The 25300-nt window shown below is 36.1% G+C and overlaps 1 protein-coding gene across 1 annotated transcript in view; it reads right to left on the bottom strand.

The window, feature by feature from the left end:
• Positions 1–25300, bottom strand: part of FGF14 (fibroblast growth factor 14) — an 855245-nt gene that overhangs the window by 674347 nt on the left and 155598 nt on the right. The gene's annotated exons all lie outside the window — the stretch shown is intronic.

Here is a 25300-nt window from a genome sequence, read left to right as displayed (position 1 = left end):
CTTTTACACCAATGAAATCATGGGGGAGGGAGTGAGGTGGAGGTATATAAGCACTTGCTAAAAACAGGGACATATAAAGGGAAGTATCATAGAGAGAGACAAAGACACAGACAGAAGGAGAGAGAGAGAGACAGAGAGAGAAAGAGAGAAGGAGGAGGAGGAGGAGGAAAAGAAGGAGAGAGGAGGAAAGAGGAGGATAGAAAAGGATGAATAAAGGAGGAGAAAGAGGAGATAGGAGGAGAGGAGAGAGGAGGGGAGGGGAGAGGAGATGAGAGTGAACAGGGGAGGGGAGGGGAGGAGTGGGGAGTAGAGGAAAGTTTGCTAGACACAAAATTCTTTATAATTAAAAGTCCATACCCTTAAAGAGAATCTCATTTGAGTCTCACAACAATTACATAGGGTGGGTGAGTTAAGTAGTCTCAATTCCATTGTATCTTCAAGACCCTAAAGTTGTGCACAGCTTAGTAATTTATTCTAAGTCATACAATGTAGAGCAGCCAGCTCTTCCAGGTCTGATATCCCTTACACTATACCCAACTGCCTCTCCACATGGGCATTTTTAAACTGTAACAGAATTCTCTGGCTGCTATTCCCCAGCTACATATTGTGTAGTTTGTTTTCAGTGTGTCTTTCCATATATGTTGTTGTCATTCTATGTAGAGCCTGATCCTTTAGAAGATAGACCTCTTGCTGGTAACAAGTCAGTCATTCAACTCCCAAGGCAGTTCTGCACATATAAGAGAATACTTGATGAGATGGCACCATAAATTCCCATTTGCACCTGGGACATATGTGCGCACACAACAACTAATCTTTTTCAATTCACATTTCAATCATATGTTCATTTTTGTAACTCTTTAGGTTCACAATACATTTTATAAGGATATTTCACTTTTTAAAAATTCCTTAAGGGCAAGAAGGATTAATTCAATTTTAAGGTGAAAGAATGAAGCTAAAAACTATTACCATGACTGCTGATATACAGAGTCAATAGTAGAGACAAGAACTTCTGTCTAAGACTCTAGGGAGCTAGGTGGCACAGTGGATACACTTGGCCTGGAGTCAGAAAGATCTGAGTTTAAATCTGACTTCAGAAACTATCTGTGTGATCTTAGGCAAGTCATTTAACCCTTTTTGCTCCATTTCCTCATTTGTAAAATGAGCTGGAGAAGGATATAACAAGCTACTCCAGTATCTTTGCCAAGAAAATCCCAAATGAGGTCATGAAGAGTCAGACATGACTGAAACAACTCAACATCAGGAATCCCAGATTCTAAGCATAGATATCCTTTTCCTATAGCCTATCATCTTTCTTCTTGTTTTAAAAAGTCACCTCCAAGATTAAATAAGATAATAGTATATGCTGCACAGGAAGATTATGGTCAGATAATATCATCAAACATTCTGATTTGTTATTTGGTGGGATGTGGGGACTCCCTCCAGTGAGGTAGATGAAAATCCTTCTACTTTTAAATCTATGATATGATGTTTCTCTGTACTAGGTACTAAGGGATTGAAAAACAAAGGTGTTCCTACACTTAAGGAAACAGATCTACCAAGGCTCCACCCATTGTGTTTGGGCCCTTCCTCTGGAGCTCTTGAAGTGGCATGGGTGTGCCACATATGGGCTACTCAGAAGTCATCCCCTACTCTAGCTAAATGACTGACTTTCCTCCCTTTCTGATTATATATACATCCCTCTGATTAAATTCCTTGTGCATTTCTCAATAGCCTGTGTAGGAGCCTAGTAAACACACATACACACACACACACACACACACACACACACACACATCCTGTGTATTTTCTTACTGCCATCTGGATCACCTGACATTTTAAATTTCGTGATCTTGAAGAGACCACATAACCATATAGCTTCACCTGTTATCGCATTCTCAATATTAGCAACTTAAACTTAAAAACTCCTTATTCAATAAAAATTTCTAGCAAACAGTATGATAAGAATTAGGCTTAGATTAACATCCCACACTATATTCCACAATACATTTTTCATGGATACATGACATTAATATTAAAGAAAATACTATCATAAAATTAGGAGAGAAGCAGGTCATATGCCTTTTATGGTTACAGGAAGATTTTTTTTTTCTTAAACAATGAATAGAGGCAATTACAAAAGATAAAACAGAAGCTTTGATTACAATGAAGTTGAAATGCTTCTGAACAAAAAAAAAAAAGAGGTTAATGCACCTAGGATAAGAAAGGAAGCAAGTGAATGAGGAAAAACATCTTTGTGCCAAATATCTCTGATAGGGTTTGGTATCTAAGATACATAAATTGTATTTATATGCGCACATATATGTGAGTATATATATATTTATTATGTATGCACATAAATACGTGTAGGTATGTATGTATATATGCGTAATATGACTATGAACACAAAGTTCTAAAAAGAATACAAACTATTAACAATCATATGCAAGAAGGCTCCAAATTAATGCTAATAAGAGAAATACAAGACAAAATTATCTTGAGGTTTCACTTCAGGCTCCACAAATTGGCAAAGAGGACAAAAGATGGGAACAGTCAAAACTTGAAGGATTATGGGAAGAGAGGCACACTAGAGCTTTTTTGGCAACTAGTGAGAATTAGTACAATCATTTTGGAAAGCAATTTGGAATTATGCAAATGAAGTGACTAAAATGTTTACATCTTTTGACCAAGAATTTTCACTACTAGGTTTATATCCCAAGGAGGCCATTGAGAAGAAAATCTCCACATCTAACAAAACATTTATAGCAACACTTTTTGTGATAGTAAAGAATTGAAAACAATGGAGATATATGCTGGGGATCAGCTAAACAAGTTGTGTCACAAGAATATGAAGAACATTACTGTTCTGCAGGAAATAACAAGTACAGAGAAGCACGGGAAAACCAATATGAACTGATAGAAAGTGAAGTAAGCAAAGCCTAGTAAACGACATGTACGATGACTGTAACAATAGTAAGTGGAAAAAACTACACACAAAACCAAAAATGACTTTAGCAAAATTACAAAGAAAAAGCATTGCTCAAGAGATGTGAAAAGAAACACCTATTTGCAGAGGGAGGAGGTCTGTAAGTGCTTTACATTGTTTGTATGTTCAAACTTTTTCAATGTAATGGTCATTAATTCCATTTTTTTCCTACTGTTTTTTTTTTTTTGCTGGTCTTTAAAAAACATTACTTGCTGTAAAGGATGGCATTATGTGAGCAAAAGTGGGAGAGATGTAGGGAATTTGTAGTGATGCAAAAAAAATCAGTAAAAATTTACTTTAAAACATAATTTAGGCTGAATGATCACAAAAGTTAAATTATTAGTCTATTCTCTAAAAAATAAATAAAATAAAGCTGTGTGTCTAATTCAATGCCTTGGAATTTATTCTAAAATGCATTTAAGTCACCTATTGGAGATGGAATTTTTTTAAAGACATATAGAGGATAAACCTCAATATACATCTTTCATATCAATATGCAACTTTCATATCTGTGATATACATGACGCTTTTCTATATTCATTTTGTACAACTCTTGTAGATAGTCAACATTAATACATGTACATATAATGGTAACTAGCATTTATATATCACTTTAATATTTTCAAAATGGTTTGTTATATAATTTAATCCTCACAATAATCCTGTCCCATAAATGTTATTAGTATTCCCATTTTACAGATGAGCAAACTGAGGTGAAATGACTTTCCCAGAGTCACACAGATATGATGTGCCTGAGGTAGGATCTGAATTTAGGCTTTCTGGTCTCTAATTTCAGAGCTCTATCCATTGTACCATCTAGCTGCCTAAGGAGAGATATAGATATAAAATTATCTGAACTGTGAGATTCTTCTGTTTAAGAATGGCCAATTTTGCAAACTGGATAAGAAGGTCAGGTTTGAATCTACATTTCCCCCTCCTGTCCCTTTCAACCTTGGATACACTATAAACTTAGTAAGGTTATATTACATCACCTTTTTCTTAAACAAAGTGGTTAAACAAGAAACCGGATGTTATATATTGCAGCAATCTGGACTTTTCTGAGAAATGTGTAGGTCCCATGAGTTCACATAAGGAAATAAGAGATGGTGTAAATTCAATTCTGAAAAGCACAATGTAAGTTCTGTCTTTGTGACTGACACTTTATGACCTTGGATAAATCTCTCCCTCTCTTTTTGTCTCAGTCTTCCTATATATTAAATGAGAAATATCCCTTCTAGTTCCAGTTGTTAGGAACAGTTTTCTCCCTTATATCAAGCCTAAATCTGCTTCTGTAGAACTTTCATCTATGGTTCCTACATCTCTTCTTTTGTGTAATCCTCACTGCTGCTCCTTGGTACGTATACTGCTCTAATGTTACATCGCCAGCTATTTTTCAGACATCTTGAACTTGATGTCCCGTAGACATCTTAAACTCAACATGTTCAAAAAGGAACTCTTCTTTCCCCCTAAACCACTTCTTGGTCTTAACTTTGCTATTATTGTCAGGAGCAAAACTGTCCTCCAGGCTATCACTTCATTCTTACCCCCTCGGATCCAATCTGTTGTCAAGGCCCATCCACCTTACCTTTGCAACATCTTTTTATACATGCCCCCTTGTCTCTTATACTGCTACAGCCCTGGCATGTTAACTCATGTTTGCTGGGTCTACCTGCTTCAGTTCTCTCCCCACCCCAATCCATCCTCCACTCACCTGCCAAAATCTTCCTTAAGCCTGGGTCTGACTCCATCAGTCTCCTACTCAATAAACTCCAGTGGTTTCTAATCACCTCCAACATAAAAAACAAAATCTGGTTTGGTGTTCAAATCTCTTCATAACTTAACCCCACCTCCCTACCTTCCAGTTGTCTTACAGCTTACTCCCTACCAGTCTAGTGACAATGGTCTCCTTATTGTTCATGGCACAAAATACCACATCTCTTAGCTCCAGACATTTTCTCCAGCTATCCTCCAGGCCTGGAATGTTCTCCCTCCTCATCTCTATCTACTGACTTCCCTGGTTGCCTTCTAGTTCCAACTAAAATTCCATCTTTTTCAACCCCTATTAATTCTAGTGCCTTTTCTCTTCTAATTTTTTCCTGTATGTAGCATATATATATGTATATATATATATATATATATGTGTGTGTGTGTGTGTGTGTGTGTGTATGTGTATATATATATATGTGTGTATATATATATATATGTGTATACACACACACACACATACACATTTGTTTCTTGGCCATCTCCATTAGACTGTGAGTTTCTTTAGGCCAAGGACTGTCTTTTTGCTTAGCACAATATCTGGCACAATATCTAGGTGGTACAATGGATAGAATGCTTTTCCTGAGTTCAAATCTGGCCTCAGACACTTTATTAGCTGTGTGATCCTGTTTGCCTCAGTTTCCTCATCTTTAAAATGAACTGGAGAAGGAAATGGCAAACTACTCCAGTACCTGCCAAGAAAGCTCCAAATAAGGTCACAAATTCAGAAATGTTTAATGAGAGGCTGACATTTGAAGACGTTTATGAGTATGAGTTCATAGGCTAAAAACAGATAAGAACACTAGACAGTCTAAGGTCACACGAGCTTCATTGCCTGTCATTTCATTCTGCTAACTCACATTGAGCCTGCTGTACACTTAGATGAATTGTTGTCCAATCGCATAGCTAAATACTTGAGAAGTTGATTTTTGGAGCCCCAGTATAAGATTTTATGTACCTTCCTATTAACTTGTACTTGTCTTTGTTCTTGTCTGCCAAAATCTTTTTTAGATCCTATGATATTCAATGTTTTAGCTATCCCTCCAAAATCTATATAGTCCAGGGGTAGGGAACCTGCGGCCTTTGGGCCACATGTGGCCTTCTAGGTCCTTGGGTGCAGCCTTTTGACTGAGTCCAAGTTTTACAGAACAAATCCTTTTATTAAGGGCCACACTTGGGGACCTAGAGGGTCACATGTGGCCTTGAGGCCACAGGTTCCCCACTCTTGGATAGCTGAAAAATTGAAAAGCATAAAATTTATAATTTTACTTGCATCACTGACTAGAAGGTTAAACAGCAGAAGACCCACTATAGATCCCTGGGAACACAGGACTAGAAACCTCCTTCCAAAATGACATTAAGCCATTAATGACTCTTCAGTTTGGTCATCCAACCAGTTCCATATCCACCTAACTCTATTACCTTATGGCTTACACATCTCCATATTGTCTACAATAATAGCACAAGACTTTATTAAATGATTTACTAAATTATATTTCCATTCCCCTGAATCACCAATCTAGTAACAGTGTGAAAAAGGGAAATGAGGTTGATTTGGCATGATCTATTTTCAATGAAACTATGCAAGTGTTTTGCAACTACTTATTTTTCTAGATATACTAACTTTAATGGTGCATTCTAGAATTTTAACAGGGATCTAAGTCAACCGCATTGGTTTATTCATAGTTTGCTTTCTTCCCCTTTTAAAAAAATTGGGACAATATTTACCCTTCTCTTTCTTCCTTCAGCCTGTTTTCTATTCTTTCAAAGATCCAGTGGGCCAGTAATCATGTCTACTTTTTTCTTCAGTATCCCTGGTAGGCAATCTCCTCCTATGCCCATACTTACTTTACTAACATATTAGCCATATTTGTTCTCAATTTTCCAATCCAGAGATCATTCTATCTAAAAGAGAAAGCAGATGCAAAACCAGACTTGAGTAGGTTCACTTTCTTTCTCAGTTATTTTCAGTTATCCACCCTATAGAATGGTCTTATCTCTTCTTTGACCTTCTACTATTTCCAAATATAGCTTTTTATTTCCCAACATAGCTTTACAGAAAACAAAATAAAGCTTCTTTAATCAGGTCATTCAATATAACTTTCAGACTTTAGGGAAAAAAAATTCACAGAGTTCAGAGAAAGTATAGACAAAACCTCAAGACCTAAAATACCACAGGAGAAGTAGAATCATAGGTAGAAGTAGAAGTAGAAGAATCATAGGAAGAAAAGAAAATTTCTTATGATAAAACTGCTTCTATCTCTGCCTCTGCTGATATTGGCCCAAATGCTTCTCATTACATGAATATATGTTCTTAACAGACATTAATACTCAACTCCAGCTCCATCATTCCTTTGGTCTTTAATCTTATTCTAAGTCATGGATCTAATCCCACCTAGGCTCAAAGATACCTATGAGATAAAATTTACCTTCCAGCGTTAGTGTCATCACTTTAATCTGCATTTTATGCTTAGTTTGCTTATTTGTTTTGGGATATCTGACGTCACGGATTGGTTTTTACTGGATCCTTTCTTAGATCTTTTCTCTTGTGAATTTCTTGGTGACCCTACAGTGTGTTTCTTTCCTTACAGTTGCTGTCTGTGCTAGCAATCGTGGATCAACATAAACAGTTTTCTCCCTCCTTTTTTTTCTGGTTAAAATCCTTTGGAGCTCAGGCACATAGAAATGTTCTATTTGTTGTTTTGTTCACTCTATATCTGACCAGAAGCAGGTCATTTATAAATTTCAAGTCATGGTTCAGAAATCCAAGACCTATTCTCAGGTAACTTATCAACCACTTTCCAAATTTCCCTTTATCTTCTGAAACCCTTGCTTTCAATTGGCATTGGTTAAAATTTCACTTGTGTCCCTAAGGTATGTAATTTCTTGCCTAAGTCTTGGTGATCTTCAGTGGTGTTTTCTATTTTCCTTCTGCCAGCATCAATTTTCCCCATTTGATTCCCAGAAGTGGGCAATAGTCATCAGGATTTATGTCTTAAAAGACTCTCAATCAAGTCTTAGATATATGTACCAGGAAGACAGCAGATCTCCAAAAGCTTCTTCTAGTCTCTTCCACTTACTTTAGTGGATGATCTCTCACCTGACTGGATATCTGGATCCACATCATATACTTTAAAGGACAAAAAACTGCAGGCTTTTTACATGATCCAGTTCCATCTTCTTCAGAAGAGGCAGAAATCTTTTACTTAGTCCCACGCATTCAGGATTCATTTCTATGCACATTCATCCCCTCTCCAATTTCTTAACACAGGTCAGGATCCTCTCTTTCTACCCTAATAACATAGCCCCTCCTCACCTCTTCTAAATCTTTTCAATATAAAAGTTCCATCATGTAACATCTCTGTTTCTCATTTTTAAAATATTGGTAGTCGATATTCTAATAGGAGATAGGACTTGAACTCAAATTTTCCTGATACTAAGTCATGGTTTTATCCACTATACCCTGTTGCCTTTCATACACAAATATGAATACATATGCATATATACGTTATGTGTAGATGGAAATATATGATGGCAAAATTAGCAGTAGCAACAAATACTTGTCATTAGCTAACACAAGTCATTTACATCATTGGCTGGTCTAAGGACACCTATAGTTTAAGAGTAACAAGGCAATAAGTGGTACATAATCAGGATTAGCATCAGATAATAGCTCAGTGAATCAAAGTGGTACTTGCATCAGAGAGAATAAAGTAGTTGTTTTCTAATACATGAAATGAAGTATATTTCGCTGTAGGACCAGGAGTACAAGGAAGTCTTTAAAATAAGAAATTACACCATTAAGTCTGTGAACACTCAAAATTTTTAAAAAAAATCTATCTAGGGAGTTAATTTTAGTTTTGCTTGCTTTTTAATTTGTTTTAGTTTTCTTTGCTTTTGAATATGTCCTCATTGGAAACAAGTGCCAGGACAAGCCATGAGGTAAATGGAAACTGACGAGTATTCATTTAAGTAAGGGGCGTAAAGGAGCATGTGAGCTAATTTGAATTCTGGCATTCAGAAAAAAGGAGAGCTTTTCAGTATAACAGCTTGTAACAACTTGCTTTCTTCCTCTTTCCTAAGTGAACACATGGGATTTAACTACAGTGCATTATCCAAACGGAAATGTAGCATCCATGGACATATGGTGGAGTCCAGTCCCATGCTGAGGGACCTTTGGACGGAGGCATTCAAAAATATATTCAACCTGACTAAAAATAGCGCACAACTTATCTTTTTACTATGGGTGCTTATAGGGAAAAGAATTTATGAGAAATATCAGCATGAGACGGAATTAATCTACAACACACAATTTCCTTCCTTATATCTACTCCTGACCAAATGGAAATTTGAAGAATCACCACCTGTTCAATATGTGCCTTTCATAAAATTCAGCAGAGGTCTGAGCCAAAAATGACTAAAAGGCATATGTTTATACAAATGATAAAAACAGGATTGAATTTGTTCAAAGGTGAGATTGAGAATAATTATATAAGCTAAATTTTTCTCAAGGAATAATCCTAATTTATTGGGATTACAGTTTTTTTTTTAAATTATTTGCTATCCTTTTATGTCACAGCTTAAAAGTCCAGTGCCTGATGAGCTGGATTTGGACCCAGGAAGAAGTGCATATAAATCTTGTGTTAAGCACTTATTAGCTATCTAACCTCAAGCAAGAGTTTTGACCTCTATCAGCCTCAGTTCTCTCAACTTTAAAATGAGCATGATAACTGGGTTGTTGTGGAGGATCAAATGAGCTCTTATAAAATACATAACATAAACATATTATATATAATATAATATAAATATACATAAATATATAATATAAAAACATAAAACGCTATATAAATTTTAGCTATTATTTTCATTGCTATAAAAGTGCTTTGCATAGGGTAACAAATGAACAACCAACTGGCCCTTCCACAGGCACTACATCTCTTGACATCTCCTGAAAATCACCGCAGCCTTTGGCCCCGCCATTCCATTTCACTTCTAGACTAGGTTTTGGTAAATGTTGCAGGGGGACCTTGCTCACCTCCTAACCCTGCTCCATGGTTCTTCAGATGTCAAGCATCGCCTCTCTTATGCTTCTGGTAGATGGATCAAGTCTTCAGAGTAGAGTAGGGTCAGGGCTTCCCTGATTCCTTTGCTTTAATTACATTATGCTATCAAAACAAAACTTATTTTCCCAGAAGAGAAACCCAGGATAGCTTCACTTACAGTAATCTTTAGATTAATCTTTAGATACAGTGAATTTCTGGTCATTAGATTACTACCAAGTCAATTGGCAGCAATGTTTTAACAGCATCTCCCAAATTTGTACTTTCCATTCCATTATCCACTGGCACATCCTTAGACTGAAACTGTTTATTATTCAAACCTCATCTTTTTCACTTTCTTCTCTCCTTCTTCTTTTTCTTTCTTTTCACTGAACTCCCCATTACCTAAAATATTAAGGTAATTGACTATTCAGTACAAAGTTACCAAATGTCATTTTCAACATAACATTCTCTTCAGGGCTTGAAATTGGCGCCAATCATTTTTTTGGAGCAGCAGTAAGACCCTACTCCAAAGATGTTTTATCAGGATACTCTCTACCCTTTATATTTGACCCTTAAGTTTTTAATATCTTTCCCAAAATTTAGTCAACATTCATTTCATCACACTGTCACACTCAAGCCTCTTCTCAGGTTAAAACTGATACCTATAATACTTTGGGTCCCTAGCTTACAAGAATCCTCCTTCCTTTCATTCAAATAGTTCCTGAGGGCTTATGTCCTTCATAAAGTGATAACAAAATCATAGAATGTTCATTCTACAGGATATCCTGATTATGATCCTATAGAATGGTGACTGAGTAATAGACCTAAACTCAATGAGATCTGGATTCATATTCCACTCCTTATACTTGCTACTTATGTGACTACTTAATTTCTCAGACCAATTTACTCCTATAAAATGGGAATACTACCTCACAGGATTGTTGCAAGGCTAAAATGAGATAATGTACATCAGTAGAATCAAACTCAAAAAAAAAAAAGCAACCAGATCCCTGTTCCATATATTGACTTAGAAAACTACAAATTAATATCATCGATGTTGTATTGTGTTTTGCTTATTTATCAAGTATTTTCCAATTACATTTTAATCTGATTGCTGAGGATTTTTACAGGCCACATATGACACCTCTGATGTACATGAAGCACTTTTCAAACCTTAAACTAACCTTTAAATATCTATTGTTATTGTCCCACCTGATAATATCACTTTCATGACTTGACTTGCGATTTCTCTAAATATACTCTTTTGACTCATTTAACACAAACATTCCTTATTTTCAGTTATTTGTTGCTTTACTTATTAAAAATGCTTATCACATAGAACCACAAATATTTTTTGAGCTAAAAGAGACTTCCCTCATGAAGAAATGGAGTACCAGAGGGATGAGGTGACCTGCCTAGAGTTAGACAGCTAGTGACAGAGTTGTTACTAGCACTCAGTGACATAGATATCTTTGCTTCACAATCTATCTATGGGAACACAAGTATGCAGGCAAGGGCATGGGAGACGAACTCAGGGGACCAGAATTCTAGGTTCGTTTTTGTATTCCCTTATTTTGTTCCCTTAGGCAAATCACCTAAATGTTATGGACTTCACTTTTATATAAAATAAGGTAGCTGGAACAAATGATCTATAAATATGCCTGTCTAAATTCTGTAGTGTTCTGATCAAAGTCATTTACAAATAGTATTCTAATAAATTAATTCAATAACAGTAATTAGATAAAACTATGATTACAAATAAAATTCATATATAAATTTAAATTTCTTTTTATAGTATGCTCAAATGGATCTGTAATCTCTTAAGTGGGATATTCCTTCTAACAATGCAGATTGCAGCACATTCATTCACCTATCCTACCATCTATTTCTTCATATGTCTGTAGATATTAAATATTACATATATATGTGTATATTTACACATATTTTATGTGTGATGTGTGTATATATGCATACATACATGTACACACACATATATGTACATACCATTTTTTCTTGACTTAGGATTTCATTATAGTATCAGTATAGGTCATTCCTAGTGAGAAACTGCCTCCCATTAATACCTGCTCTTAGGCTAGCACCCTGAGAAATTGTAACTTACTGAGGATCATATAGTCAGTATATGTCAGAAGTGGGTCTTTAACTCAGGTTTACCTGACCATGAGGCCAGTTCTCATTCACTATGTCATATCGCCTCTCACACTTTTATATTATTTTCACACTATTGGGTCAAAACTGTGTCTTAACTATTAACTGGATAAATGGTTAATCCTGCTTTAATATGTGTAACAACTAACTAAAGTGATAGCATAGCATAATACATAAAAAGCAGGATCATTATCAAAAGATTCCACCTAAGCATTGTAAGTTATATTTCTAAGAAATTTAATTGGATTAGATAGAAGAGTAGTAAAGGAAGTATTACTCACATGTAACACAGACTGTACATTCAATTCATTTATCAGACCATCCCCTACCAGAAGCAGAAACTCTTTTTAGGCTATAGTCTATCTCTTATCTCCTAAAACACAGGATCACAGAAGACAGCCGACTCTAAAGTTCAATATTTTATTTTAGACTATTGCTCTATTTAAAACAGGAATTAGATATATGCAATTAGACTGACTGTCTACACTTGGGTTATGGGAAAGAATGGAAATTTTTGTGATTCTCCTAGTACCAATTATAAGAATAAGCATTACAGTAAGATGGTTCCACAGCATCTCATGGTCTCTGTTCTATCAAGACTCAGACTTCTCTGCCCCTGATATGCCCATGGCCTTACCTGTCTCTGAAACCCTCAGCACTGAAGCAAGAACCTCATAAAATGCCCTGAGCCTGGCAAATAAATATGTATTACCAGATAGAGTTGATGCCCCATTTACTATTATGTTCTTCCAAGTCCCTCTAAAAGACTCACTCATAGGTATCTTTGCCTCACCATCTATTTAGGGGAATATAAAATATAGACAAGTGTACTGGAATGGGGCTCAGGGAAATAGGGTTCCAGGCATCCTGCATCACAGTGGCCTTAAAAGTCAATCAAATCCAATTACGTCAAACAATCTTCCACCAATTTCTCTTATCCCTCTTCCTTCAGTTGGAGAGTGTGGATACTTCCATCTGATCCTCTCCATATACAACTTCATAGAATCATAGGTGCCAAAGTATTCCAAAGTCCAATCATTTTATAGATAAGGGAGTTGAGGGTCATGGAGTTAAAGCAACTTACTCAAGGACAGTTAATAGCAGAGGTAGGCTTAGAGTCCCAGGCTCCTTATTTCCAGCCCAAAGCTAGCTGGTTCCCCTCACCAACCATTTAAATGCATTTCTTCCTAAGATTTAGACCTTTTTTAATTTATCTGTTTTCTATTTATAAAATTCAAAATAAAAGTTATCTTGTTATACTGATCATTTTTAAAATATATATATATACATATATCTGTATATATTGTGTATATATTATATATGTATGTATATGTATATATATATATATATACACATACACGTATATAACATCAACAATGCTTCATCGTGCGTATAATTCATGACCTTTGAAAACAAAGCTACGACAATCTTCATTATGAGCCTCTGAGAATGCATTCTTTAAATTGGTTGCTGGAAGGACTCCCTTTCCATTCCGTAAATGAAAAATACCTTGTTAAAGGCTTGAAAAATAACAACAACAATAAATAAATGAAAAGAAAATGTATGTAAGGAGGTAGCATATAGTCAATGTTATCGCCTTTGGAAAATACGTGGTGCCTATAAGTCACTTCCCTGGACCTTGCAATCTGGGTGGGGCTGTTCATATTGCTATTTACAAGTAAAACTTGGCATTAAATTCCTTAATCCTCACTACCTCACCAACTTTATGTCTCACCACTGTCTTCTCCACCCAATTCAAAAGGCAAAAACATGAAAAACCAAATTTGTACAAAAATAGGACTTTGGATCACATCATTCCCATCTACCACTGGGGAAAATGAAATCTGTTGCCCCTGATCATATGAACTGGAACTTGCTGGGAATCTGTCTGCCTCCTACCTGAAACAGAGAGAGTTCATCATCAACAAATGCAAAGGTATTTCAGCAAAGAATTCTTTCAAAGCTTTCCAAATTAGTGACATATCTATAATGGGAATTCTTTTTTTTGTTACTTTATCATATACCCTTCAACCCATCAAAACAAAAAAACTCTGCAACTCTAACTGGACTATTCCCTGTCAGTTCAAAGACATATTTACCTTTTTATTAAGAGCTTGAAAATCCGTGGTGAATGCTACACGTTCCCTGATGAACACCCACCCATGATAGCATGACAAATTCTTCTTTCTTGAGCATAATCTCTCCAGGGAATCTTAGATTTAACTATAAATGGTGTATTTGACTAATAAGTTGAAATTTAAGAGAGGACTGCAAAGTGATGCACAGAATGTCAAGGTGTAAGGGCTTAGGTGTTCTATTAACAGCAGAAGATGGTGAGCTCAATTGATTTCAGGGTTATAGGGGTGTGTGTGTGTGGTGCGGGGCATGTGTGTGTGTGTGTATGTGTGTGTGTATGTGTGTGTGTGTGTTGATATAGATGTAAGAAAATTCAATAAGGTTCAGGTTAATCATGCATAATAGCTGGGCACTATATAAAGTGTTTTCCAATTACTATCTCATATGATCCTCATAACAACTCTGGGAAGTGTTTGCTGTTACTAATCCCCCTTTAACGGAGGAGAAAACTGATGCAGACAGAGGTTTAGTGACTTCCAGGGTAACACATCTGGTAAGAGTCACATTTGAAGTCAGTTCCTCCAGATTTAGCACTCTATCTATCCACTGTGCCACCTACTTACCCAGAAGGAATAGAGAACTAAAATTGAGAGGAAGAGCAATGGGCTATATAGCCGTAACTCTGAAGAAGTCCAGAAGCTTGTGCTCAGACTAAGTTGAGAAGCACTAGTAGACCAGAATATGAGGATAAAATTGAACAAAGTGCAAAGGAAAAGACTATTGGAAAGAGAGCAAACTAGATTGCCACAGGGTTGTCTTGTGAGGAATTAGGTATGAGGGAGGGGACAAAAGATTAATATAACACTGGACATGTTCGTTGATACATAATAAGTAAATAATAAATGTTTGTTGACTGTTATCATCTGTTGATTTGGGAAAGAATGAGGTCTAACAGAAGGGCATAAACAGAGGGAACAATAGTATATAGGAGGGGCCAGGTAATAACCATTTTTCCATGCCTATATCCTAGATATCCAAGCTTGATTTGAGTTTGGGGATCAGGGAGGGATAGGAAAGAAGGTGGGTTATTAGGACAAAGTGACATACAAGTGGTTGCTGTTGATCATCTTTTGTTTTCAAAGAGGACCAATAGATGATGTCTTGACTTGCATGTAAATCCTCTTCAAGGATGAAGGAGGAGCAACAGTTGGACTTACGTGAGGCAGAGCTGCACAAAATCATCAGCCTCACTCTCTCTTCTAGAGTCATCAAAGTCCAGTAGCAAGAGAAAACTTAGGAAGACGATGATGAGGTGCCAGGATGCAGTGGAAGGCCTTGGCATCTTTGATGTCTGATCAAGCTCTAAGGGCTCCACTGCACATGCTTCAACTGCCTTCAAGGCCATTGGAACAAATTGTTCTCAACCACCCATTCCACTGGAGTAAGTCTTCACATGCTTGGGATAGACATTCCCCTAATTCACCTATGGGATTGAGGCCTGTCAGTTACCCTCAACCTGGTTTAGCTTGTCTGCTGAGATGATTTTACTGGGGTGTGGCTGCTGCACATCCCACAGCTTCTTGGAGCTACAGCTAAGAGTTGGGTGAAGGTGGACACCAAAGGTAGATGAACAACCCTGAAATGGGCTTAGTCACATCAGAGGTACTAGTCATCCCTGAATACCCCATGCACTCCTGATGGACTAACGAATGACACAAGAAGATCATTAAATGAATATAAACATGGTCTACAATAAGAATTTTGTTATATACTGGTCTAGGAAAGGAAATGATGAGCCAACAAGCAAGCCATCTGGAATCCATTTTTACTTTTAAATGCTTTGGAATATGATATAATTGTATTTTGCCCTTAATGTGCATTAAGGAGGAGCACCACCATCCTCTGACCACACACACACACACACACACACACACACACACACACACACACACACTATTGATAAACATCCCAGAGGCTAATAAACTGGCCAGAACCAGCTCACTCATTTCATAAAGATAGAACCAAGCGTGTTAGCTCTCTGAGTTACTACTGCTTAGCCCCCACTTAACAACTTCTTGCCTCTTCTGTGAAAACTATAATACTTTGCATATATATGGCAACCCACAGTGATGTTGTAAGGGTGAATATTTAGCTTGAATGCTGTACAATTTTTCAATTTCTTACAGGTATTTTTAAATTACTTTTTATCAACTGCCACATTGCCAAGATCTTTCCATTTTTTAACCTTATTTTTAAACAGATGCTAGACAACTGAGATAATGGCTTATGGAAATCTATTTTCAAGTAACGGTTGTGAAAATCTATTTTAGAAATTATCGTTGAATTTTTTTGCTATTCTGAACAAGCCCATTTTTTCTTTACCTGAATCCTATAACATATTGTTCATGTCTAGAACTGTGCTGAAACCAAAAGCCATTCAGAATATTAAAGACAACTCTATTGTTCTCCAGGAAATTCTTATTGTAGTACATACTTTCCACAATAACACCCTGACTGCCTTGCTTTGGATTAAGCTAAGCATAGTAGATTCCAACTACCTTCACTGGTTTTGGAGCTATCCTCTTGTGGCCTTGTCCCTGGCTTCATTGAGGGATTTTCTTTTGGCTTCTTCTATGTTCCATTTATCAGTCACAACTTGTGGACTCCAGACCTAACTCACTACATGGAAACAAAGCAGATCAGAAAACAGTACTGCATCTGGAGGTTCAAATCCTGACACTCTCACTAACTACTTCTGTAACCTTGTTGTTGTTCAGTCATTTCAGTAATATCTGACTCCTTATGACCTTATTTAGGGTTTTCTTTGCAAAAGAAAAACTCTTGCCTTTTTCTTCTCCAGTTCGTTTTTACTGGATGAGAAAACTGAGGTTCAGTGACTTGCCTAGGGTCATACAGCTAGTATCTAAGGCCAAATTAGAACTCATGCCTTCTTGACTCCAGACTTGGTGCTCTATCCACTGTGCCATCTAGTTGCCCTGTGTTTTAGGCAGCTCAATTTAACTTTCTGATCCTCATTTTTCTGATCTTTAAGATGCAAAGCTTGGACTTAGATGGCCTCTAAGCTCCTTTTCCACTCTAAATCCATCACCCTATGACTGGGGAATAGTCTGTAGGTCTCATCTCAATACTACCATAGGATTCTACTTTTTGCCTTCAATTGTCCCACTTGGATATCATCCTACTAAGATGACTGACTGACTCATCTGAAAGAGTTTTCTTCATCTTTGAAAAGAAAAATAATTTTTTTAAGAGATTGTGCTTAATCTAAATCCACTAAGTAGAATTTGATAAATTGCAATCTGCTTGTGAACACAAAGAAAGAAGTCAGAGCACTGCCTCTTACTGGTTAATTAAAGATCATTTAGGGAGTGGAATACCATATCTTTGACAAAGATGCACATTAACCACAGTGAAATCACTAAAAGCCTTTCCATTTAATAATGTGTTTATTTAATTGGCTTAATGTAGTGTGTATATCTGTTGATTTATGTCTTTAATATATCCATCCAGGTAATTAATATCTATCATAGATTATTCATTATAGAGGCTTGGGACTACGTCTATTTAAATCAGTTTGTAAAATGATTAGTACAGTACCATATACACAGACCAATCCAACAATCTTTTCACAAGTACCTATTGTGTTCAAGGTACTGTGCTACTGGCTGGAGACACACAAAATAAAATAAACCCTGAACTCAAGCATCTTACGTTCTACTGTGGGGATATAACATGTACACATTTATCGATGTATATAATTTAAGTGAAGATTAACTACAATTGGCACAGTAGCAGGAAAGGCTTCTAATGGGAAGTGGAACTGAGCCTTGAATGAATGGAGGATTTCTAAGAAATAGAGAGGAAGAAGAAGTACATTCTAGTCATGATGAAATTGAAGATAGAATATTAAGATTAGAGAACATTGAGTAGATTAGTTTGGCTGTAATATAAAATCCATGAAGGGGAATAATGTGAAACAACCTTGAAAAATTGGCAGGATCTACCTGATGAAAGATTTTAAATGCTAAGCTAAGGAATTTTATTTTATTCTAGAGGCAATGGAAAGCTCTGAAAGATTTTTGAATAGCTAAGTGACATGATCAGACCTGATGATTTTGGCATTTATCTGGAAGATGTATTAAAGAGGAGAAAGACTGAAAGCTGAGAATCTAATTAGGCAACTATTTAAATAGTTCAAGTGATAAGTAACGAGGACTTGAATTAGACTTGTGGACATGTGAATGAAAGGAGAAGACCGGTAGAGATAGAATGTAGAGGAGGAAAGTTGATAAGAGGGAAGGCAATATTTGTTTTTGTCTGTTGGTGTTGCCCTTGCAAAATAAGCAGTTGTGAGGGAGCTCACACAGCAGGTGACCCTAATTTATTCCTGCCTATATTCTACAGAAAACCCTAATGAGACTGAAATATTGTGGTTGGGGATCTTTGAGTATTTTCCTGTGATACCTACAACCCCTTAAAGGATCTCAACTGAATTCAAGATCATTGTCTAATGCAATGGCTAAAGAGTCAGCCTTAAAGCCTGGACAGATCTGAATTCAAATCCCACCTTGGATATATACTGTGTGACTCTGGACAAGATCCATAACTTTCCAGTACTTGTGACGACTTTCCAAGACCACAAGTTACTGAGAAAGTACTTCCTCAAATGGAAATAGCAAGTTTCTTCATCCAAGAGTTGGCTTGACCAATGAAATCATGGATCTAGTCTCAGTTTTCCTCATCTATAAAATAGTAACATCTCATAAATTTTTTGAAATGAGATAATATGTGTAAAACTTTTTGTTATATGGTACATATATGGTACATATATGGTACATATATAATATGTGGTATATATTTTATATGGTATATTATATAAAATATTATATGTGGCATATTTAATATATACCATATAATACATGGTTATTCAATGTGTATGTATATATGTGTGTATTGTATATACATATGCATATGCATTGTATATACATACATATACATATACAATATATACAACTATATATTATATATACATATATACACATATGTATGTATACATATATATGCATATATACATATATAACATCTCATGTATATTATAGCAGCTAGGTGGTAGATATATAAAAATAAGTACAACATGGTTTCTGTACTGAAGAAGTAGTAGAAGTAGTAGAAATGTAGAAATGTAATAGAAAAAGTTGACAATAGGAGGATGTAGATAGGATCAACTCAAAAATGATGGAAAGGGGGAATTTACAGGAAGTGAGAAGCCTTCATAAAGCATAGTATTCTGGATTTTGGACTACTGCTGTCCTTAAAGGGGTTAGAAGTTAATGCCCTTTGTAAGCTGACAGTGATCATATTAAACAAGTGGCCACTGAACAGAGCTCCCAAAGGCATTTAGCTTCTAGAAAATACATTTAGCATGCTCTGAAAGTGTAGTCATTTAGACAGGTGGTCTCCTAGGCCACCTGTTAAGTACCTCATTGTGCTTACAAGAGTAAGCACTTACTCTTGGGGGAAAAAATGTTTCATAACATCCTAAATGTAGATATTACCCTGTCCATTTTCTTCTCTGCTGCTGTCAATGTGCTCATCAATTACATTTCAAGCAAAATGATTGAAAGTAAAACAGTAACACTAAGAGAAAGAGAGAAATCAAACTCCCCCAAACACAGAAGGCATGCTGCCATCTGCCCTGGTGTGCAGAGACAGAAAGCATCACAAGTCAACCCCCTAAATTACTAAACACAAAAAGTGGGGGTTTTGCTTCCTCCCTAGTAGTTTATTAAAAATATAAAAGACAGCCTGGCTAGGAATTTAGCTTTTTGGTTCTGTGTCTGACATCTTTGTTAAGAACACCAAATTCCTTGCCATCACTCCGTGGGGACCTTCCTTCAGATAACCATTATCCAAAGTTGACTTTCTTACTAAACTACTCTGATCTTCTAGGAAGGAACTTCCATTTTATGTATAATGGGCAATTGACCAAACTTTGCACTTTAGAATCATGTATGGAGTAAGGGGTAGAAGTGAGGGCAAGAATTGGACAATGGACAATGTTGATCGCCATTCTCTGGGAAATCGCAAAACTAAAATAAGCTTCATTGATGTTCAAACCATCTAAACTGTTATCGTATAAATATGATGCTCCTGAATGTGGGATAGTGGATAGAGAGTCAGCTTTCAAGGGAACCTGTGTTCAAGGTCTAACTGAAACACACGTATAATGCTGGGCAAGTCACTGATTCTCAGTGTTCCAAACAACTCTCCAAGACAGTTGCAGAGCAAACAACAATCTGCACTGGTAGAAAAAGTTCCCCCTCTGGTAGCTCCTTATACCAATGAAATCATAGGTCCATTTCATTACTGACCGATTCAAAACTGGAAACATTTTTATTACTTTATACCCCCTTCAATCTATTAAAACCAAAACTCTGCAACTTCAATGAGGCTATTGTTAAAATAAAAATAAATCACAGCAAGCATTTAAAAATTGTTTAAAGAATTTATAGAATTTTCTCTGAAAGACAAGGCTTATCTTCCATTCTGCTGACGGTATATCGAACAATTGAGTATCTTTTCCCTTGACTTTACTCACTCTTTCGCTAGATGTATTCTTAATCAAGCAATAAGCATTTATTCATTTCCTGATATATGCCATATACTTTGCAACCAAAGATGGAGAAGCTTTTAAAAGCCTACTGTGTGCCACACTGTGTGCTAAGTGCTTGGGATGCAGTTAATAAAGACATTTTCTGCTCTTGAGGAGCTTAAACTTAGCAGATCCACAGATGGAAAGTGGAGGAAGAGTTGGAGAGTCCAGGTCTGGCCCTCCATAAAGGAAGGCTTCAGGAAAAGTTTAGTTCTTTCTCCTCCAGCCCTCCACTCATAAAGGAGAGAAGGCTGAGGGATTGGGGAGGGTGTTGAGTGTCCAAGACTCAGTTAAACAACGTAATGAGGAGATCCCAGGTGATCAGTTTATTCAGGGTAGATGGGGGTTGGAGTGAGGGTAAGGTCACAGAAGGTTCAGAGCATCTTGTTCTATTAAAGTCAAACCAAGCAGACCTTTAGATTTCAAGTGGAAGGTTTCAGTTAGATTTATCAGGAAGTTTAAATTATGAAAGAAAATTTACATTTATTTTTATTTTAACAATACTGAAGTTGAAGCTTAAATACTTTAGTCCTATAATGAGAAGACAGGACTCACTGGAAAAGACCCTGATGTTGACAAAGCTTAAAAGAGAAAGGAAAAGGGGACAGCAGAGAATGAGATGGATAGAGAGCATCATAGAAGCAATGAACATGAGCTTGGATAGACTTCTGAAGATGATGGAGGATAGAAGAGATTGGTGTGCTGTGTCCATGGGTCATGAAAAATCAGACGCAACTGAACAACTGAATGATAATTGTGCCATGGACTCTGTAAAATGCTAGGCATATAAACATAAAAATCAAATATCCTCTGCCCTAAAGGAGTTTGCCTTCTCTCAGGGGGAGGCAACATGTGTAAGACACATACTAAGCCAACACAAGGTAGCCTTGGATGAGAAAGCACTAAAAGCTGGGGGAGACCATGAAAGGTCTCTTAGAGATGATGGTGCTTGAACTGTCTTGAAGAAACCCAGTGACTGCAAAGGGTGGAGAGAGTGAGAATAAGAGAGAGAGAGAGGAAGAGAGAGAGCATTCCAGACTGAGCTTAGCACAGTGTCAGCACATAGTAGATGCTTAATAAATGCTTTACTGACTGACTGACATAATTCTGCGACTATTCTATGCTCGTTATCAGTCCTGCTTCCAAGAAGCAGCTCTTGCATGTACAGAGCATACATCACAGAGGCATACCTGAAATGCCTCCAGATCTGAATACCCTTTGGTAAAGAACTGACTGATTCACTCACAACACCTAGTACAGTATACTTTGTGAGTCAGTATTCCTGAATTTGTCCATATTTGGCTGATTAAAAGATTCTGAAAGCAATAAGGAAGACATAGCTTTGTTTTCTGTGTAAAGGGATATACAGAAGTATATACTGAACATAAGAGTAGGATGGAGAGAATACAGATCTTTAGCTATAGAGATTCCATCTACCAACCTAGATTATAACCCATTCCCTCAATTTCTTCAACTTAAAAAAAAAATGAGAGGGTTGTGATAGTCTCTGAAATCTTTTCCAGCTGTAAGATCACAGTAGTATTTTTCAGGAGATAAGTCCTAGGGAGCTGTCTAAAGCTAAAGACCTGAGTTCAAATTTTTCCTTTCATGCTTTTTTACTTATGTGGCTTGGGTAAGGCACTAAACTGACTCAGCCTTAGTTTCCTCATCTGTGAAATGAAATGATTTGAATTAGGTGCCCTTCTAATTTTGTATCTATGACTCTATGTCCTGCTTAAGGCCACATAGCTGGAAGCAGACTAGAACATGAATCTACGTCTCCCCAACTCCATGCCCAGCTTTCTATTCATTTCAGTCTATGTGCCTAGCCTATGAAACACAATAAAAAGCTCTCCTATCAATAATGTTATCACTAATGACAAAGAACTCCACTAAAGGCTTCATAATTATTATCTCATTTGGTCTTCACAGCAACATTAGGAGGTAGGTGTTATTATCCCTATTTTACAGGAAAGGAAATAGGGCAGACAGAAGTTAAGTGACCTGCTCAGGGTCATACAACTAGGAAGTATCCAACGCCAAAATTATTTGTGTCACTTTGGGGCAGCCTGGAATCAGGTATACCTGAGTTCAAATCTGGCATCAGACACTTCCACATACTAAGTGTTATCTAAATGTTAACAACTGTGCCCCAAGCAGATGTAGAAGGAACAATCTTCTTCTAGCTAGCTGTGTGACCTTGGCCAAGAAGCCACAAGCCTCACTGAACTCCAACGTTTTTCATCTGCAAAATCAAGAGGCTGCCCTAAATTATACCTAATGTTACACAAAATGAATAATTTGAATTTTGTTTATAGATGTTAAATGCATAAATGTTAAAATCTTTCAAGTAAGATGTTATTCCTTGATTACAAGTGTCCATACAAAGCTGAATCCCTAGCGCAGAAGATGAGTACAAAATTCAAAGACAGCTATAGAGAATACAAACACATAATCATTTACTATGGAATAATATGTTTTAATGAAGTTATTGTTTTGGAAATAAAGGAATAATTAGCTTTAACATGAGGTATAGAATTTCCTAAATAATTCATTTCTATCTGCTCTTCCTTACTTAACATTAGTTAACTATAAGGTGACTTTTTACACTCAAGTGTACGACTTTGTATTTTCTTTGACTTTTCCTTGTGTTTTAACTTTGTGTTTTTAACTTTGCAAGAGCCTTTGTAAAAGGTTCTTAATTTTAAAAAAATATGCAACAGGAAAAAAAACTCAATTCTGACTAAAATAAATTATTGAAATACAAGTGATGAAAATTTTTGGAAGAAGTGACCTTGGAAATTTTGATAGAGAAGAAAAGAAAAATTGGACATAGTTTTTTTTCTCCCTATAGACTTGGGGAGAACATATATCAAAGTTTTAAGGAAATAGACACACATATGCATATATGTGTATATACATATATATATACATAAAGATGTGTGTATATATACATATATAAATGCAAAATCAAAAACTTGGCCTAAATTATATCTAATGTTACATAAAATGGATCTCCTTTAATCATTTTATTATATTAGGTTCATAATTCTAGCCAAATGAGGTTATGTTGTCTATTAATAATAATCACTTTTCTAAATACATACAAATCATTCCTTTAATATGTTTCTCAGAATTAAATCAAGATCCTCAGGCTATCATTTTCAGACTTTAGACACTTCTTTCTTAATTCTTTTTTTTAAATCAGGACATTTCCCCTTCTATCATTCTGCAGTTTCTCTCCTGACCTTTCAATGGTAACTGGCCATGAGTGACTCATCAATCATATCTAGGATACAGTTCATTTAGGTGACCTGAACTCAACAAGGGCAGCTAAGTCCTCCCTTAATAGATCCTTATTCATCTTGGATTTCAACTCCCTCTTCTGCATTTTTATTTTGTCCTTTCAAGTTCAAAGATGCTTTTCATTGGCAGGGGAAAAAGGAAAAATCAGAAACAGCAGTTATCCCTTTTCTCCTGCTCCTGTTATCATCATTTCCCATGAGAGTCCTCTCCTTACTGTACTTGTTGATACTCCCTGACTCTATTTTAAATTTATTATTTACATCTTTTGCATTTACTTATCTTTCTTTTAGTTTACTTCCAGTAGAATGTAAGCTCCTTTAGGATAGGAACTATTTCAATTTTGCCTTTCTGTTCTCACCACTATTACAGTGCCTGGTGATTACTAAGAACTTGTTTAATGGAATCCAACCTATTATTTGATACTCTAATTTTTCCCTAATTGGCCAAAACCAAAATAGAGTTGTTGTATCCTCAGCTTCCCTTACCAGCCTCAGATCTTTCTGAGCTTTACCAAAACTAAAAATATTTTTTATAGGACTGTATGTTCATAATCCACTATCTGCCCTTGCTTCCATTTTCTGTACATGTATTTTGAAAATCCAAGTTGGTCAGTGAGTTCCCTGAAAAAATATATCACTCTCTTTAGACAGATATCCATTTTCTTCCTCAGTTGGAATTGTTTCATAATAAATCCTTAAGTCTTCAGAAATACATACAGTCTTCAGAAATGCATTGGAATCTCTCAGACTTTTCTTCCCCTAACCAGTTTTAGACTATGGTATGCTATATAGATTTTCTTAGAACCTTTTAAAATATGTTCTCTCCAAGACTATGGCACATGTCGGACCATACCCAACTTTTCTTTCCTTTTCTATCAAAATTTCCAAGGTAGAGTAGGTCACTTCTCAAAATTTTCATCACTTATACTTCAATTGATAATTCATTTTTAGTCAGAATTAGGAGTCTTTTACCTATTACATTTTTTAAAAATTTAATAGTTTTATAAAGTTAAAACACAAAGAAATTTAAAAGAATAGAAAACTAATTAAAGAGAACAGAGGCTATCATGTTATTCATTTTAAAATATCTGTGGGAGAGGCACAAAGTAAATTTGTAAATTGAAAACTCTATAAATTTAGATGAATACCTTTTATTGACAGCATGCTTTTCTTCCTCATTTCATCAATAAAGTTATTATTCTTAATAATAATGAATTTGTAATCAATAATTTTACCTGGTTACAATGAAATCATATACATCATACATACTTACAGAAATCTTGATGGGATA

The sequence above is a fragment of the Notamacropus eugenii genome, chromosome 6, assembly GCF_028372415.1.
Source record: "Notamacropus eugenii isolate mMacEug1 chromosome 6, mMacEug1.pri_v2, whole genome shotgun sequence".
Classification (NCBI taxonomy): domain Eukaryota; kingdom Metazoa; phylum Chordata; class Mammalia; order Diprotodontia; family Macropodidae; genus Notamacropus; species Notamacropus eugenii.
The sequence above is the reverse complement of the archived record's forward strand: the minus strand, read 5'-3'. Positions and strand labels throughout refer to the sequence as shown.